The sequence below is a fragment of the Dioscorea cayenensis genome, chromosome 10 (genome assembly GCF_009730915.1).
Source record: "Dioscorea cayenensis subsp. rotundata cultivar TDr96_F1 chromosome 10, TDr96_F1_v2_PseudoChromosome.rev07_lg8_w22 25.fasta, whole genome shotgun sequence".
NCBI lineage: Eukaryota > Viridiplantae > Streptophyta > Magnoliopsida > Dioscoreales > Dioscoreaceae > Dioscorea > Dioscorea cayenensis.
Genome location: NC_052480.1, coordinates 7,976,341 through 7,988,176, shown reverse-complemented (window position 1 = coordinate 7,988,176; position 11,836 = coordinate 7,976,341). Strand labels below are relative to the sequence as shown.

The 11,836-nt window shown below is 34.0% G+C and overlaps 1 long non-coding RNA gene across 2 annotated transcripts; it reads left to right on the top strand.

Annotated features, from left to right (window-relative positions):
• The first annotated feature begins 614 nt into the window (after positions 1–614).
• On the top strand, positions 615–2,918 carry LOC120270972. 2 transcript variants are annotated; one of them, XR_005539726.1, is made up of 4 exons: positions 615–718; positions 2,433–2,516; positions 2,691–2,753; positions 2,871–2,918. It is a non-coding gene; the product is annotated as an uncharacterized LOC120270972 (long non-coding RNA). The 2 variants fall into 2 exon arrangements; XR_005539727.1 differs by having other exon boundaries at positions 2,691–2,770; positions 2,871–2,912.
• Positions 2,919–11,836: the final 8,918 nt, after the last annotated feature.

Sequence of the window (11,836 nt, the reverse complement as noted above, 5' to 3'; positions counted from 1 at the left end):
AAATGTTGTTCATTTGTTGAAGAATGGGAAAAGGCAAAAGGAGATTTGTGACAGATTGAAACTATCTCCATGGGGTGACTAAGTTATTTTCAAGAACAAAGTATCCTACAACTAACCTATATTTTCCTAGGATCTGTGAGATTAACATTTGCTTTGACAAAATGGGTTAGTTGTGGCATTGACTATATTGAATCAATGGCATTGAGAATGAAGACAAAATTTGAAAAATATTGGGATAGAATCCATGATGTTATGGGTGTAGCAATTGTTTTGGACCCTAGATTCAAGTTAATGTTGTTGGAGATGTATTTTCCCATTTTTTATGGTGAGGATAAAGCAAAGAGATGAAATTAAAAAAAAAATCATACTCTTTGTTATGATTTGATGGAAGAGTATTCATATGTAAGAAATGCTACCTTTGTTGACAAACCTTGACTAGAGAACCTTGATATCTTCGACCGAGTTTGACTGAAGTCGTCCCCACTTGTCAGCTTTCTTCCTTGTTTTGTGGATCTTGTCGGTCTGGTGAGGAGTTGTTGAGTTGCAATTATTGGAGAAGTCTTGCTTTCTTTTAAGGCCTTGGTTTGAAGGCCAGTTCATCTTCAAAGCTTCTTCTTCATCTTCCTCATCACCTGATCCCCTTTCCTTGGATTTCTTTGTACTGGCAGTAGCTAAGGAGAGTGGAGTTTCTGGATTTGGTTCTTTTTCAAGATTCCAGGTTTTTATTTTGGGTTGTTAATCCTTTTAAGCTTCAAGTCTGGTATAGTTATTGGAGAAATATGCTTATTTGTGTATTTTATGTGTATAAGCTGCCTTGTGATTTAAATTAATTAGAGTTATGCATGCTTGCTTGTTTTCGTTGAGTTGGTAATATTATTGGGATTTCAGAATGTTGATTCTTTTTGAAAGTTGCAGTCTAATGTTATTCTTGTTGGTTAACAGATTTTGGTGATGTTTGGTTCTTAAACCTGGGTTACTTCCTAGTATATTTTTTTACATGTTTAAAAATAAGTATGCAGAGATCTTAAATCTTGTTTATGTTTGGGTGTTGTAAAGTTGTTGTAGTGGTGGTATTAATGAGTTTTCTGGAATATATATATTTATATATACTCATTTTATGGAAGGAAGTTTACATGATGCTTTGCAAATTCTGGCTTATGAGTTAAATCATTGTTGAGATTCCTATCTTATTAGGCTAAACTGTTTTTTTTTTAATTAGCATTTAACCTGGGAAGTTATAACTGTATTCATGCTTTTGAGTTTATTAGTGGAATGATTAATTTCCTTAGAATGCATTATCTGTAATTTTCTTGACTTAGTTTTATATGAGACCAAAGAATGCCTTTAGTTTAATTATGATATTTTTATATGCACCTTGTAAGCTTGAACCTGTAAACTAACATGCATGTTTTAAATTATTTAGATATAGGTTTACATGTTTGTAAACTTGAAATTGTGAGTGTGTAGCCATGTTGTAGTTTAGTTAATATTTATTAACATTTTGGTCTAAGCATGGCATCCTTTATCATGTATGATACTTTATTGTTTGTATATATGTATATATAATTGTGAATGAGGTGTCCTGATGCTTTAGTTGGCCTAGACATTCTAAATGGTGATTATCATGTTGTGATTGTTAACTGAATCCTCATTGTTTAAGCTTGGTGATTAAATACTTGTTATTTTATTTTATTTTATTTGGTGTTTTAAATTTAAAGTTGTGGTTTGAGTTGGTGTAAATTCTTTCTCTGGGGCTCAGTTGTAAGTTAGGCCCGGCCCAAGACTTATTTCTAAGTTTAGTTTATTTTGTTGGGTTAGATTTCTGTAGCGAGCCTTAGTTCGCAGGATTTGATGAACCTGACCTTGTAGCCCGGAACCAGGTAGGCTCGCGCACCTGTTTAATTCTGCACTTATTGGTGTATGGTTAATTATTGAACTATTTAGTAATTTGATTGATTTATTTATTTACTTGTTTATTTGTTTATTTATTTATTTATTTTGTTTTTGCATTATTTATTCGGTATTCTTCTCTGTCCGTACTTTGTGTTTCTACGGTTTTAATACATCTCCATTCCTAGCTCGCCCAACTAGGAGGAGTAAATCCTAGCCATGTACACATGTTTTCTGTAGTAGCGCTACCATCCGACTGCGATCGAAGATCCAATTTCAACTGTTGATATTCTGTCTATTCTATTCCGACTTCACAGTCGAAGATCCAGCCTCGTGGTGTTGATTTCTATTATTAGTCAGGGAGATATGCACATCCATTTTTCGCGTATTTTTGAATTTCTGAATCTGATTATTTCTGTATTCTGAGCATTTTCTATATTTCTCCCTGGACTATAATTATTCTACAATATCTGTATTGTCTGTATTTCTGTGATCCTACTAGGCCTTGTGGCTCATACACTCTGTAATTTTCTCTTTCGCAGGAGAAGATTAAGAATAGGATTGGGGTTTATCTTGGAGTCGTCTTCCTGTCTGTGGTTGCAAACCTTATAGTGAACTTTTCCTGTGTGAGTAAGACTTGTATTCTGTTTGTATTTTGATTTGTAAATTGTATGTGTGGCACTATTTTTGGTAGAGCTGCAAAAGCCCATATTTGTATTAACTCTGTTATTGTTAATTGATCTATTTGTAGTTCGGTATTATTGTTTCTTGTCCTGCTTATTAGGGTTGACTCTGACCAGGTCAAATCTGAGGCCTTACACCCAGTGGGCCCAGCCCTGTTGGATGCGGCCGATCTGCCAGTGGTCTGATAAGTGCTTATGTATTAATAATACGAAGTATTTTTTTTCTTACAATGAGCATTACTTTTCTCAGATTTTATCGCTCATATATGTGTATTTGTGTTACTTTTGTGCATGTAGGGTTGTGGAAACAAATATGGAAGAAAAAAGCCAAAGTAGATCGTGAATGCACGTTGTTGATGAAATCTTGGAGTGAACAAATGTGAAGGCACATGTTGTATTAAAAAAATATGAGTGTGTACCAACCTCTATTGTGCTTGAGTGAACATGCAAATTAGAGGGACAAAAAGGCAGTCACACTCATGTGTTCCGACTTGTGCAATGCTGGCAGATTATCGTTGAATGTGATTTTGATGAAGAAGCAACACGATCTACCGCATAAATGTGTACCCATTTATGTGGCCTCGATGAAAAGTGTGAATTTGGGAGTATTTTGGCAGTACTGTAGCAAGTATTGTAGTAAATCACTATAGCAAATTACTGTAGCAATTACACGCCCGTGTGTATGCCCGATTCCAACCCTATTTAAGTGCGATTTTAGCCCGTTTGGAGAATCTTTTTCCCATTTTTTGCCCATCTCTTCACCATCTTTGGAGGTGCTCGCGGTTAGGGTTTAGAGGGGATTTGGCAAGGCTTTTAGAGTGGGTCTACGACTTTCAACACCGCGTTCCTTTAGAAGAGAGTTATTGGGGAAGTTTTCGTCGGCATCGATTCGGTGAGGTGTGCTTTAGGCTTGACGAGGGAACCTTTGGAGAAGACGCGGCCACTCCACAAGACCATCGACACGAATACCTACTTATGGATTGCATGCTTTTACTTTCGATTTCATTATTGATTGTATCTCGCTCCATGGAGAGCTAAACCCCTAGTGGGTACTTGGACTTGTAAACCTTAGGATGATATTGTTTCTTTGACCTTTCTATTATGTTTCTTTAATTGATGTATTTAATTGAGTTCTAACCTTGAATGCTTATTGAATGGGTTTTTCCTTAGAGTGACACTAGAGTTGAGAACCTATATTGGTAATCCTTGTGAGTGAGTGACACACCATGAGGGCTAGACAAAGTAAGATTGGAGATGATCGAGATGGTGAGTCGAGAAGTAGCGGAATGTCCTTTTTCCCTTCTGGTGTGATTTATCCTACCTTCACATTTCAAGAGTTCTTTGCCGTCACAATAGAGTAAAGTGCTAAAAGACGAACTCCGCTGTGGCTTAGTTGCGTAAGCAACAGAGTGAAGCGTTGAAGTAATCCTTAGTATCTGGGGCTTAATTGTGACTAGTTATCTTTCGCCTGTACTAAAGGGTTAGGTCTATGTTAGAGAATAGGGTTTATCACTTGGAGTCCTTAGAGCTTTAAACAACTTTGCACAGTGTGAGGTGTTGAGACTGAGCGATTTCTCCGTCGGGAAAAGTATAGGGTTAGTCACGGTTGACCTTAGGTTTGGGACCGTGTATTTTAGGATTTCCACGACTCATTAAGCATTAGTTAGGAGACATAATAGTTGGTTTTGCACTTTAAGCAATAATCCTAGGGGGATCAATGTCCGGGTGCCCCACTTTCTATCGATTGCCTTTCCTCTAATTTTTTTATAGCGTCTCTCTTTCTTATTCCTTTTATTTCTTTTCATATTGATATTTTTCATACCACTATCGATCCATCTTTACTTTAGTTACGTAGTAATCCTTGTGCTTCTAATCACTATGCCCTGTGGATACGACTACCCACTCACCAGGGTATTATTACTTCGATAAACCCGTGCACTTGTGGTTCACAAGCAAAATGGCGTTTGTCATGGGCCCGGCTGTGGGGTTGGGAGTGTGACATTATCTAAATCAAAAGTGAATAAATCCAGTGGTGGTGGCGGTGGTTTTGTGGGTAACTCTTCACAAATATTGGCCAATGATGATGATGCGGAATTCTTTAGCAATTATCAATTATTTGTTGCTTCTCGTGGATGTCAAATGGAGAATGTGAAATCGGAGTTGGATAATTATTTAAATGAGTTTGTATTTGCTAGTGAAAGCCGATTTTGATATTTTGAGTTTGTGAAAAAAATGCTTTGAAGTATCCTACTTTACAATTAATTTCAAGAGACATTTTAGCAATTCCCGAGTCTACCATAGCTTCGGTATCGGCTTTTAGCACAAGCGGGAGATTCATAGATCCACATCGTAGCCGACTTCACCCAAACACAATAGAGGTGTTGTGTGCACATAAGATTGGTTGAAAGGTATTATTAATATTGTTACTTGAATATATTTCTATTAAGTTAATGTTATTTATGAGAAATTTGTTTCTTTACTTTCTTTTTTTTTTTTAAAGATTCTTGGTCAACAATTCAATCTATTTGTTCTACATTTGATGAAGAGGAGGATGAGAATGATGAGGTAAATACGATTTTCATATAATTTTATTTTTAACTTTGATATTATTTATGATCTTATTTTGTACTTACAATTTTATTTATTATTGAAGGTGGAGCTATCATATCAAGATGGTAGTGGTATTGGATTCTCAATTTCAAAGATTTGAAGAATGGAAAAATTAATGAATATGAAATTGTTGCTCTAGTTTTTGTATAATGAATTTTATGAATGAATTTGTGCCTATAATTTACTTTCAAACTTTATGTTATTTGTAATAATTAGTTTGTTGTACTAGTACAACTCTTACTAAAACTTTGCTTCTCTCTCTCTCTCTCTCTCTCTATATATATATATATATATATATATATTTGTGTCTCTATGTGAAGGGTTAGGAAATGGGAGAGGAACGGGAGGTAATGGAATGGTTTGGAGTGAGTATGGAAAGGAGTTATACTTCTCTGCTTAGCCTGAGGTACTCTCTCAGTTCACTAAAGATCATACCTTTAGTGTAAAAGTTCTCTTTTTTAGCTTCATTTTTCAGTGAAATGAGTTTGCTTTATGTTCGTGTGCTTCTTATGATGTTTTCTTCAGCTAAAAATGTCATCTTTTTTGTGTTTCTTTGTGTAATGTGATTGCTTGGATGTGTTTTCTTCTCTTAGAATTTTACTGGTTGTCCATTTTTTTCAATCTTTTCTGTGGATTTGTCCTTTAATTCTTTATTATTGAGTTCATGTTTCCTCACTTTGAAATATTCTTTGATTTGAGCTTAAATTCTGGTATATTTCTTGATTTTATAATGCGTTGAACTTCACCGATGCAAGACATATGGATGGAAATGTTGTAGCTCTCATAGCTTCACTTGGGGAGCATAATCTTGAATTAGAGGTATTCATTTTATTAATTCCCTTGTTTCAATTTTCAAGTAGTTAGATGAACAATTGATTTGATAATCCTATAGAATATACTGGACATCAATTTTTTAATATGAAATGGAATACAACTTGTAGTTGTAGTATCTTGTTGTCACGCTCCAAACCCGAAGCGTTGACAAACGGCCGCATACCTACAAGGCCATAACTAAGTAGGCACGCAAGGCCTCAAAACCTGTCTTACACTAGGAAGAACAACATCTAACAAGGACAATAAATTTCAAAAGTAAAGAAAACTACAATGTTCAAAATATAAAGAAAACACATAACACCGTCTGACATAACTATTAAATAAAACAAGAAAAGTTCAGTCCACAACAAAAAGAGAGTTTATTAACTCTGCAGCCACTAGACGGCGACTTGCTCACGACCTCGCTAAGATGTCCACCACTCAACCCTACTCCTGATCTTAAAAGAAATGAGAACAACTTAATGAGCTTGGGAGCCCAGTAAGCAACCACTAAAAATATCGGGATCACAAAAAATTCAATAATTTCTAAGAACATACAAAATGTAACATAATAAAATAAATATCAAAATGAAACCCAGAAACCAAAAATAATTTAAAACAGATTTAATTTACCAAAATAACAAGCATATAAGTCCCCCAAACAACTAATGCCAAAACAAAATATCAGAATTCATTTATTTAAACTCGGTAACCTAAGTCAGATTTCAGAGCTCATATGTTTACCTTCGGTGACCCGAGCCAGAATGTCAGAAACTGTTATTCTTCACCGACGGAACAGTGTGAAACTATAGTTCATGTCAGAAGTACGTGTCGATACGGTCAATATTTAACCCCCAGTGACAGGGTTATTGCATAGTTAATTGGGGACTACGAGTTTCTATAGCAAAAATATGTCGGATCCAAAATTATCGTCAACACAATAATACTAGAATTCAGTGATCCCATTTTCTAACAAAATAATTTCAATTATATCAACAATAACACATTTAGCAAAACAATAATTAAATAGCCAATATGTGACAACATCAATTAAGATAAATAATCAATACTGTCTACATAAATAAGATTATATAATATATATATATATATATATATAATTTCTGAAACAATTCTACATTTAACAACATTTCTTTCTTTTCTTTTAATAATTGGATAAAAACAAAATAAAATAAACAAATGACAACTCATGTCAAGTTAACAAATACATATATGATCTGTACTATGCTAAAATAACATAAATTAAATATCAACATATTTGTAAGTAATCATCAATAGGAAAAAATATTAATAATCAATAAATAATTTGTGAATAGTGTAAGAATGGTTTTTTTCCCTAAACAGTAAAAAATCCAAATTAATTAAATAACTATGTAAACCATTTTCAAAAATAAAAAATTCCCATATACATATACATACAGATTTACATGTGATTTACTTAGCTGGAAAAATCCCCAAGCTATATAATCCACTTGGACACTAAAATCAAAATTCTAGAGAAGACCCTAAACATAAACATTACACTTTGGCTTAGATTCAAAGTTAAATTAAAACAATAACCATTGACCAAACCAAGCTGGCTACCTAGATACTAAATCAAACACACACCATGCACTTAGTCCTTAATCAGTCAAAGATAAATAAACAATTTAATAACAAACACAACAAAGAGTTATGGTCTTCAATTATAAGAGGAAAACAAACAGTGATGCCTTGACAAACTAAACCAAAATAAATTATGTACAATCAATTACTCTATTCTCCAAGAGCACTTGCTAGCTTCAATCCATAACATTCACATTAGTTAATGCATACTCCTAAAATGCACAAAAAAATTGAATAAAACCATTTACCAGCATTACAACATAAGAGCAAAAATTTAGCGACCCATGATATCAAACAAACTAACCTAAGCTTACCAGAAAAACAAAATAACAACTATTACTGTTTCCTTATGAAGCTTAAGCAAATACAGTATCTAAACAATTAATCGATTATAAGATATATATAAGTGGACTGTAGAACCTGGGTTCCATCCATCAAAATTGGGTATCATCTGCAAATTCTAAATTACTAATAAAAAAACAAAAACTATGCTTCCTTATAATAAAAAGCAATACAATTTATCAATATATAAAGAACCTAACTTTGCATGAACACAGGCATCCTAACCAATAAATTTAATATATATTTATATACATATATTAAATTTGTGAGTGCTAAAATAGTGGATGCCAGCACCACTGAATCCCACATTAATTTCAAAAAAAAAATTTGATATTTTTTTGAATCAAGAATAATGCTTTTAACACATAGAGAACTTGATCATGAATAGAGGCAACAACAATCTTGCAAATCTATATAGAAAATTCATTGTTCAATGCCCAGTTTCATCATGAGAAAAATCAATCCACCAAGTAGATAACATAATCCCTAAACAAGAACATTAAACAATATCACTACAAGATCTAGGAGATAAAAAGTATTCCACCACTTAACCATAGATCTAGGAAGAGAACGCTTACTTCACAACAATAACGACACAACCCTTGACGAAGAGACCTATCTCCGTCCTCACCACCTGCACCACACACAAAAAAAAGACAAGAGGAAAGAGGCTAGATCTCTTCTTTTTTCTTAATCCAAACAGGGATCTACCACGGAAGAAATGAAGAGGCGACGGCTAGGATTTTGAAAACCTAAATAAAATATAAAGATAAATAAATAAAAAAAGTTTTTTTCTTTGTTCCGTAACTGCCATGCATGCACAATTAAATAAAAAAAAAACTCATGGTGCCCATACTTGTGTTAGTTTGGTATTGCTGGGATTATATGTCTGAAACTATTGAGAGGATTTGATATTTCAAACATTAATACTGTGTTGTGGTTATGTGCCAATTTTTGTTTGTGCACCTTTAGGTCCATATTTTTGATGGATTTGTTTGGTTTTTTGTTCCTTATATGCATTTGAAGTATCTATCATGCGAATGATAAGGTTGCAAGAGTTACGAATCATGTACGTTAGGTTTGGCATTGAGTATGTTTGTAGATTATGTTTATATATTCTTATGATTTTCTTCCTTTTGATACACAAATATGTGTTGCTTGTTTGAATAATTTAAGATCTGTTTTTTGTAAACTTAGAATATCCAACAGGAGAAATGAAAAAGACCTTCATGGAGTTGTCAATGTCCAATTGTACCAGCCATGTTCTATAGTTTTGCAATTTAGTTGGCAATTGTATTGAAACAATGAAATTTTACTTATAGATTCAGTTATATAAACAAGGAATAATAATGTGATTTGAGCTTAACCAAAGGAAAATAAGTGGTGGGAATAAATTTTAATCATGAAAAATATTCATGAGAAAGTTAAGCATTAAAAGTATGGCTGCATAAAACTGACGAAGTATGTTTCTTTGAATGATTACCAAACATTTAAGCAAAATAATTCTCTAAATTGCACATCAGATTATAATCTCCAAGTTTCTTTAGTTTATACATTTTTATGGTAACTTTTCATTAATGTATACTTTTGTGTAAACTCATTATCATGAAATATTCATTAATTTTTGAACCCAACAGTCATGGGAATCATAATTGTATTTGGTATTTTTCATTTCAGAGTCTTCACTCTTCAAACTAAACTTTCATATATTACATGTGAAAGCAGTTCTCTGATGTATTATTACAAATCAAGAAGCTTTGTATGGAGATAGCAGGATACTGTAATAAATGGAATGCTAGTAACAATTCCTTCAATATGGTAATATGTGTAATATTATTATTATTATAGGTAAAAAAATTGGTGGAGTGGGGATTCCTGACCCCACGGGGATCTCCGCGAGGGAGTAAATGGGGGAATTTCTCATTTGAGGTGGGGAATCCCCACCCTGCCCTGCCCCACTTGCATCCCTATGTATCACTAATTCCACTTGTTCCCTTTGTAGTCATATCCACCTAGATATCTAAACGAAAAAAATGACACTGAAAAAACCCACAAAGAATAGATAAGAATATTAAGTTATATGGAAACAATCAAGACATACTAAATCAGGCGGAACAATCAAGGAATAAATCAATGCAAATCAAATCATGTGGAGATGGTTAAGGGCTGAATCATATCAAATCATATGGAGAAGATTAAGGGTTAAATCAAGGGAATATTCAATCTCTATAATTAAGTTATTTAATTATATGTTTCATATTCTTTGTCACTTAAAAAGCACAATAATGCTAAAAAAATTGATACTTACTGAAACGTCTCTGGAAAAATCGGGTCACACATTGTTTCCAATGATCGTCATTTGTCACAGCTTGCCATTTGTTGTTCACTGAAGAAAGTTTGTAGAAAAATTAAATGAATACAATGGCTTCTGTTGTCCATCTAAAGTGTTACTTTTTTTTTTTAGTATAGTCCTTCTCTTTCCCATTCTTTGGTGACAAATCTCTTATTTCTACAGTCAACATCCATATTTTCCTTATTTATTTTTAATGTGTATATATTTCTATTTTTTATCTTGCTTTTTTACCCTTAGAAATGAAGTAATTATCATTAAATTATAATTAAAGCATGAAGTCTCAATCTATGTGCCTTCTTACATTGAGGAGTATGTTTCAACTTTAAAGAACAAGGAGCATGTCTTAATGTATATTTTTGCGCTCGCACATGCTTTTAAAAACCTTGATATGCATTGCATTAATTTTTCAAAATCGTGTGAATCGAATAGTAAATTTTTAAATTTTAGTAATTTAAGTTACATATAATTCTAAAACTCTCCAAACAAATATTATCTTAATGTAAATACATGAAATTTAAACGGACTCTGGAGCCTGGATTCAAATCCCATCACTCTCAAAAATAATAAAGATTTTTTTATTGGTTGAGAAATCCTGCATGGCGAGCTAGAGAAAAGCACTCCATACCTGTAGGGAAGGAAGAGGATTCTCCACTCCATCGGGGTGGATCCTTATGAATTTTGCCCCATCTACACCATTGCTCAATAGTAATGGATGCAAGCCGTAAAAGCTTAGAGTAATGCTATATGAGGCGAAGAAAACACGAACCGACCCACACGATCGATGTGGTCGGTTACTTGATTTTTCTTTTTTATTTTAAAAAAGTAAAAAGGGGAGAAACACTCTCTCTCTTTCTCTCTCTCTCACGTGAGTCCCTCTCCCAATCCCGGTGGCTTCTCCCGTTGCTTTCCCCGCTCGCCGCCTGCGCTCGCCCTGCCCGCTTGCTCTCCCACTCCCGCTGCCCTCGCTCGCCCTCTGCCTCCCGCCACTTCCCTCTCCCAATCCCGGTGGCGCTCCCGCCACTCCCCGCCTCCCTTTCCAGCCCTTGCCCTCCTCTCCCACTCCCGTGGCGCCTCGCCGCTTCCTCTCTCCCACTCCCGGCCGCTGCCCTCTCCCACTCCCCGGCCTCCCCCCCCGCTCGCCGCTACATCAAAGGTATAATTTCTGATTAGTGATTAGTATTATGATGATTAAGTTTGTATTTAAAAAAAAAATTATGATTAGTATTGTGCATGAAACACAATTAGGTACAAGTATTTTGGTTTATAAAGAGATCATCATGATTAAGATTGTATTATAAAAAATTTCTGATTAGTATTGTGCAGGAAACACAATTAGTTACAAGTATTTTGGTTTATAAAGAGATCATGTTGGGTGATTAAGTTTGTACTTATTATTTTGATTTATAAAGAGATCATGGTGGGTGATTAAATTGCTAATTTTGATCAAAAGCTAAAAAAATGTGAGTGTTTATTGTTTGCGTAATTTGTAAATTTATTGTTTGTCTAATTTTTGTTTAGAAGT